The sequence below is a fragment of the Sturnus vulgaris genome, unplaced genomic scaffold (genome assembly GCF_052056855.1).
Source record: "Sturnus vulgaris isolate bStuVul1 unplaced genomic scaffold, bStuVul1.hap1 Scaffold_597, whole genome shotgun sequence".
NCBI classification, from domain to species: domain Eukaryota; kingdom Metazoa; phylum Chordata; class Aves; order Passeriformes; family Sturnidae; genus Sturnus; species Sturnus vulgaris.
In genome coordinates, this window is record NW_028276576.1 from 64,921 (window position 1) to 72,500 (window position 7,580).

The window sequence follows — 7,580 nt, forward strand, 5'->3', positions numbered from 1 at the left end:
TCATGGCTGGGTAGACCTGTTGTCCGCAGCTTGGTAGACCTGTTGCCCGTTTCATGGCTGGGTAGACCTGGTGTCCGCAGCAAGCCGTGAGTAGACCTGTTGCCCGTTTCATGGCTGGGTAGACCTGGTGTCCGCAGCATGCCCTGGGTAGACCTGGTGTCCGCAGCTTGGTAGACCTGTTGCCCGATTCATGGCTGGGTAGACCTGTTGTCCGCAGCATTGAGTTGGTAGACCTGGTGTCCGCAGCATGCCCTGGGTAGACCTGGTGTCCGCAGCTTGGTAGACCTGTTGCCCGTTTCATGGCTGGGTAGACCTGTTGTCCGCAGCATTGAGTTGGTAGACCTGGTGTCCGCAGCATGCCCTGGGTAGACCTGGTGTCCGCAGCTTGGTAGACCTGTTGCCCGTTTCATGGCTGGGTAGACCTGTTGTCCGCAGCATTGAGTTGGTAGACCTGGTGTCCGCAGCATGCCCTGGGTAGACCTGGTGTCCGCAGCTTGGTAGACCTGTTGCCCGTTTCATGGCTGGGTAGACCTGTTGTCCGCAGCTTGGTAGACCTGTTGCCCGTTTCATGGCGGGGTAGACCTGGTGTCCGCAGCAAGCCGTGAGTAGACCTGTTGCCCGTTTCATGGCTGGGTAGACCTGGTGTCCGCAGCATGCCCTGGGTAGACCTGGTGTCCGCAGCTTGGTAGACCTGTTGCCCGTTTCATGCCTGGGTAGACCTGGTGTCCGCAGCATGCCCTGGGTAGACCTGGTGTCCGCAGCTTGGTAGACCTGTTGCCCGTTTCATGGCTGGGTAGACCTGTTGTCCGCAGCATTGAGTGGGTAGACCTGTTGCCCGTTTCATGGCTGGGTAGACCTGGTGTCCGCAGCAAGCCGTGGGTAGACCTGGTGTCCGCAGCTTGGTAGACCTGTTGCCCGATTCATGCCTGGGTAGACCTGTTGTCCGCAGCATTGAGTTGGTAGACCTGGTGTCCGCTGCATACCCTGGGTAGACCTGGTGTCCGCAGCTTGGTAGACCTGTTGCCCGTTTCATGGCTGGGTAGACCTGTTGTCCGCAGCATTGAGTTGGTAGACCTGTTGCCCGTTTCATGGCTGGGTAGACCTGTTGTCCGCAGCTTGGTAGACCTGTTGCCCGATTCATGGCTGGGTAGACCTGGTGTCCGCAGCAAGCCGTGAGTAGACCTGTTGCCCGTTTCATGGCTGGGTAGACCTGGTGTCCGCAGCATGCCCTGGGTAGACCTGGTGTCCGCAGCTTGGTAGACCTGTTGCCCGTTTCATGGCTGGGTAGACCTGGTGTCCGCAGCAAGCCGTGAGTAGACCTGTTGCCCGTTTCATGGCTGGGTAGACCTGTTGTCCGCAGCAAGCCGTGGGTAGACCTGGTGTCCGCAGCTTGGTAGACCTGTTGCCCGTTTCATGGCTGGGTAGACCTGGTGTCCGCAGCATTGAGTTGGTAGACCTGGTGTCCGCTGCATACCCTGGGTAGACCTGGTGTCCGCAGCTTGGTAGACCTGTTGCCCGTTTCATGGCTGGGTAGACCTGTTGTCCGCAGCATTGAGTTGGTAGACCTGTTGCCCGTTTCATGGCTGGGTAGACCTGTTGTCCGCAGCTTGGTAGACCTGTTGCCCGATTCATGGCTGGGTAGACCTGGTGTCCGCAGCAAGCCGTGAGTAGACCTGTTGCCCGTTTCATGGCTGGGTAGACCTGTTGTCCGCAGCAAGCCGTGGGTAGACCTGGTGTCCGCAGCTTGGTAGACCTGTTGCCCGTTTCATGGCTGCGTAGACCTGGTGTCCGCAGCATGCCCTGGGTAGACCTGGTGTCCGCAGCTTGGTAGACCTGTTGCCCGTTTCATGGCTGGGTAGACCTGTTGTCCGCAGCATTGAGTTGGTAGACCTGTTGCCCGTTTCATGGCTGGGTAGACCTGTTGTCCGCAGCTTGGTAGACCTGTTGCCCGATTCATGGCTGGGTAGACCTGGTGTCCGCAGCAAGCCGTGAGTAGACCTGTTGCCCGTTTCATGGCTGGGTAGACCTGTTGTCCGCAGCAAGCCGTGGGTAGACCTGGTGTCCGCAGCTTGGTAGACCTGTTGCCCGTTTCATGGCTGGGTAGACCTGGTGTCCGCAGCATGCCCTGGGTAGACCTGGTGTCCGCAGCTTGGTAGACCTGTTGCCCGTTTCATGGCTGGGTAGACCTGGTGTCCGCAGCATGCCCTGGGTAGACCTGGTGTCCGCAGCTTGGTAGACCTGTTGCCCGTTTCATGGCTGGGTAGACCTGTTGTCCGCAGCAAGCCGTGGGTAGACCTGGTGTCCGCAGCTTGGTAGACCTGTTGCCCGTTTCATGGCTGGGTAGACCTGTTGTCCGCAGCAAGCCGTGGGTAGACCTGGTGTCCGCAGCTTGGTAGACCTGTTGCCCGTTTCATGGCTGGGTAGACCTGTTGTCCGCAGCATTGAGTTGGTAGACCTGTTGCCCGTTTCATGGCTGGGTAGACCTGGTGTCCGCAGCATTGAGTGAGTAGACCTGTTGCCCGTTTCATGGCTGGGTAGACCTGGTGTCCGCAGCAAGCCGTGAGTAGACCTGTTGCCCGTTTCATGGCTGGGTAGACCTGGTGTCCGCAGCATGCCCTGGGTAGACCTGGTGTCCGCAGCTTGGTAGACCTGTTGCCCGTTTCATGGCTGGGTAGACCTGTTGTCCGCAGCATTGAGTTGGTAGACCTGTTGTCCGCAGCAAGCCGTGGGTAGACCTGGTGTCCGCAGCATGCCCTGGGTAGACCTGGTGTCCGCAGCTTGGTAGACCTGTTGCCCGTTTCATGGCTGGGTAGACCTGTTGTCCGCAGCAAGCCGTGGGTAGACCTGGTGTCCGCAGCATTGAGTGAGTAGACCTGTTGCCCGTTTCATGGCTGGGTAGACCTGGTGTCCGCAGCAAGCCGTGAGTAGACCTGTTGCCCGTTTCATGGCTGGGTAGACCTGGTGTCCGCAGCATGCCCTGGGTAGACCTGGTGTCCGCAGCTTGGTAGACCTGTTGCCCGTTTCATGGCTGGGTAGACCTGTTGTCCGCAGCAAGCCGTGGGTAGACCTGGTGTCCGCAGCTTGGTAGACCTGTTGCCCGTTTCATGGCTGGGTAGACCTGTTGTCCGCAGCATTGAGTTGGTAGACCTGTTGTCCGCAGCAAGCCGTGGGTAGACCTGGTGTCCGCAGCATGCCCTGGGTAGACCTGGTGTCCGCAGCTTGGTAGACCTGTTGCCCGATTCATGCCTGGGTAGACCTGGTGTCCGCAGCAAGCCGTGGGTAGACCTGGTGTCCGCAGCATGCCCTGGGTAGACCTGGTGTCCGCAGCTTGGTAGACCTGTTGCCCGTTTCATGGCTGGGTAGACCTGGTGTCCGCAGCAAGCCGTGAGTAGACCTGTTGCCCGATTCATGGCTGGGTAGACCTGTTGTCCGCAGCATGCCCTGGGTAGACCTGGTGTCCGCAGCTTGGTAGACCTATTGCCCGTTTCATGGCTGGGTAGACCTGGTGTCCGCAGCAAGCCGTGAGTAGACCTGTTGCCCGTTTCATGGCTGGGTAGACCTGGTGTCCGCAGCATGCCCTGGGTAGACCTGGTGTCCGCAGCTTGGTAGACCTGTTGCCCGTTTCAAGGCTGGGTAGACCTGGTGTCCGCAGCTTGGTAGACCTGTTGCCCGTTTCATGGCTGGGTAGACCTGTTGTCCGCAGCTTGGTAGACCTGTTGCCCGTTTCATGGCTGGGTAGACCTGGTGTCCGCAGCATGCCCTGGGTAGACCTGGTGTCCGCAGCTTGGTAGACCTGTTGCCCGTTTCATGGCTGGGTAGACCTGTTGTCCGCAGCAAGCCGTGAGTAGACCGGTTGCCCGTTTCATGGCTGGGTAGACCTGTTGTCCGCAGCATGCCCTGGGTAGACCTGGTGTCCGCAGCTTGGTAGACCTGTTGCCCGTTTCATGGCTGGGTAGACCTGTTGTCCGCAGCATTGAGTGGGTAGACCTGTTGCCCGTTTCATGGCTGGGTAGACCTGGTGTCCGCAGCAAGCCGTGGGTAGACCTGGTGTCCGCAGCTTGGTAGACCTGTTGCCCGTTTCATGGCTGGGTAGACCTGTTGTCCGCAGCATTGAGTTGGTAGACCTGGTGTCCGCTGCATACCCTGGGTAGACCTGGTGTCCGCAGCTTGGTAGACCTGTTGCCCGTTTCATGGCTGGGTAGACCTGTTGTCCGCAGCATTGAGTTGGTAGACCTGTTGCCCGTTTCATGGCTGGGTAGACCTGTTGTCCGCAGCTTGGTAGACCTGTTGCCCGATTCATGGCTGGGTAGACCTGGTGTCCGCAGCAAGCCGTGAGTAGACCTGTTGCCCGTTTCATGGCTGGGTAGACCTGTTGTCCGCAGCAAGCCGTGGGTAGACCTGGTGTCCGCAGCTTGGTAGACCTGTTGCCCGTTTCATGGCTGGGTAGACCTGTTGTCCGCAGCAAGCCGTGGGTAGACCTGGTGTCCGCAGCTTGGTAGACCTGTTGCCCGATTCATGCCTGGGTAGACCTGTTGTCCGCAGCAAGCCGTGGGTAGACCTGGTGTCCGCAGCTTGGTAGACCTGTTGCCCGTTTCATGGCTGGGTAGACCTGTTGTCCGCAGCATTGAGTTGGTAGACCTGTTGCCCGTTTCATGGCTGGGTAGACCTGGTGTCCGCAGCATTGAGTGAGTAGACCTGTTGCCCGTTTCATGGCTGGGTAGACCTGGTGTCCGCAGCAAGCCGTGAGTAGACCTGTTGCCCGTTTCATGGCTGGGTAGACCTGGTGTCCGCAGCATGCCCTGGGTAGACCTGGTGTCCGCAGCTTGGTAGACCTGTTGCCCGTTTCATGGCTGGGTAGACCTGGTGTCCGCAGCAAGCCGTGGGTAGACCTGGTGTCCGCAGCTTGGTAGACCTGTTGCCCGTTTCATGGCTGGGTAGACCTGGTGTCCGCAGCATTGAGTTGGTAGACCTGTTGTCCGCAGCAAGCCGTGGGTAGACCTGGTGTCCGCAGCATGCCCTGGGTAGACCTGGTGTCCGCAGCTTGGTAGACCTGTTGCCCGATTCATGCCTGGGTAGACCTGTTGTCCGCAGCAAGCCGTGGGTAGACCTGGTGTCCGCAGCATGCCCTGGGTAGACCTGGTGTCCGCAGCTTGGTAGACCTGTTGCCCGTTTCATGGCTGGGTAGACCTGGTGTCCGCAGCAAGCCGTGAGTAGACCTGTTGCCCGATTCATGGCTGGGTAGACCTGGTGTCCGCAGCATGCCCTTGGTAGACCTGGTGTCCGCAGCAAGCCGTGAGTAGACCTGTTGCCCGTTTCATGGCTGGGTAGACCTGGTGTCCGCAGCATGCCCTGGGTAGACCTGGTGTCCGCAGCTTGGTAGACCTGTTGCCCGTTTCAAGGCTGGGTAGACCTGGTGTCCGCAGCTTGGTAGACCTGTTGCCCGTTTCATGGCTGGGTAGACCTGGTGTCCGCAGCAAGCCGTGAGTAGACCTGTTGCCCGTTTCATGGCTGGGTAGACCTGGTGTCCGCAGCATGCCCTGGGTAGACCTGGTGTCCGCAGCTTGGTAGACCTGTTGCCCGTTTCATGCCTGGGTAGACCTGTTGTCCGCAGCAAGCCGTGGGTAGACCTGTTGCCCGTTTCATGGCTGGGTAGACCTGTTGTCCGCAGCATGCCCTGGGTAGACCTGGTGTCCGCAGCTTGGTAGACCTGTTGCCCGTTTCATGGCTGGGTAGACCTGTTGTCCGCAGCATTGAGTGGGTAGACCTGTTGCCCGTTTCATGGCTGGGTAGACCTGGTGTCCGCAGCAAGCCGTGGGTAGACCTGGTGTCCGCAGCTTGGTAGACCTGTTGCCCGTTTCATGGCTGGGTAGACCTGTTGTCCGCAGCATTGAGTTGGTAGACCTGGTGTCCGCTGCATACCCTGGGTAGACCTGGTGTCCGCAGCTTGGTAGACCTGTTGCCCGTTTCATGGCTGGGTAGACCTGTTGTCCGCAGCATTGAGTTGGTAGACCTGGTGTCCGCAGCATGCCCTGGGTAGACCTGGTGTCCGCAGCTTGGTAGACCTGTTGCCCGTTTCATGGCTGGGTAGACCTGGTGTCCGCAGCAAGCCGTGGGTAGACCTGGTGTCCGCAGCATGCCCTGGGTAGACCTGGTGTCCGCAGCTTGGTAGACCTGTTGCCCGTTTCATGGCTGGGTAGACCTGTTGTCCGCAGCAAGCCGTGGGTAGACCTGGTGTCCGCAGCATGCCCTGGGTAGACCTGGTGTCCGCAGCTTGGTAGACCTGTTGCCCGTTTCATGCCCTGGGTAGACCTGGTGTCCGCAGCTGGGTAGACCTGTTGTCCGCAGCAAGCCGTGGGTAGACCTGGTGTCCGCAGCATGCCCTGGGTAGACCTGTTGTCCGCAGCTTGGTAGACCTGTTGCCCGTTTCATGGCTGGGTAGACCTGTTGTCCGTAGCATTGAGTGGGTAGACCTGGTGTCCGCAGCATGCCCTGGGTAGACCTGGTGTCCGCAGCTTGGTAGACCTGTTGCCCGTTTCATGGCTGGGTAGACCTGGTGTCCGCAGCATTGAGTGGGTAGACCTGTTGCCCGTTTCATGGCTGGGTAGACCTGGTGTCCGCAGCAAGCCGTGGGTAGACCTGTTGTCCGCAGCATGCCGTGGGTAGACCTGGTGTCCGCAGCTTGGTAGACCTGTTGCCCGATTCATGCCTGGGTAGACCTGTTGTCCGCAGCAAGCCGTGGGTAGACCTGGTGTCCGCAGCATGCCCTGGGTAGACCTGTTGTCCGCAGCTTGGTCGACCTGTTGCCCGTTTCATGGCTGGGTAGACCTGTTGTCCGCAGCAAGCCGTCGGTAGACCTGTTGCCCGTTTCATGGCTGGTAGACCTGTTGTCCGCCGCCGGCCTGGAAGTACTCCAAGGGGTCGCTGTTTCTCGCTGCCTCCGGCTATGTCATCGTAGAAGGCGGCGTGCGCCACTGCGCCCCCTCGGTCACGTACATCGGTTCTCTTTCCGGCCTCCGCCGCTTCGGGCCCATCTGTCCGTATTATGGGAACGAGGTGACGGGCCGTATCCCCACAGGCTGTTGCCGTGCCTGTGTCCGTGGCGGAGAAGGGCGGACGCGCGTGCGGTCGCCAGGGCCAGAAGAACACCGCCGATGTCGGGGCGAGTCGCGTGGCTTCGTCCGGCTTCCCGTCTTACCCAGTTCGACTGGGACAGGTTAGCCCAGAGAGAGAGACCGATGCGATCCGAGAGCCGCTCCCCGGCCCAGGCGAGGCTGCGTGCTCAGTCGGGGGAGAAGCGAGAAAGCCCCCAGAGAGACCGATGCGATCCGAGAGCCGCTCCCCGGCCCAGGCCGAGGCTGCGGGTTCAGTCCGGGGGAGAAGCGAGAAAGCCCCCAGAGAGAGCGATGCGATCCGAGAGCCACCGCGCTCCCCCGGCCCAGGCGAGGCTGCGTTGTTCCAGGCGGGGGAGAAGCGAGAAAAAGGCCCAGAGAGAGGGCGAGAAAGCCGCGAGTGTGTCCCGCTCCGGCCCGGCTGCTGCCGGTTTCGTGACAACGGGGAGCCGGGCGCCCGCTCGCTCCCCC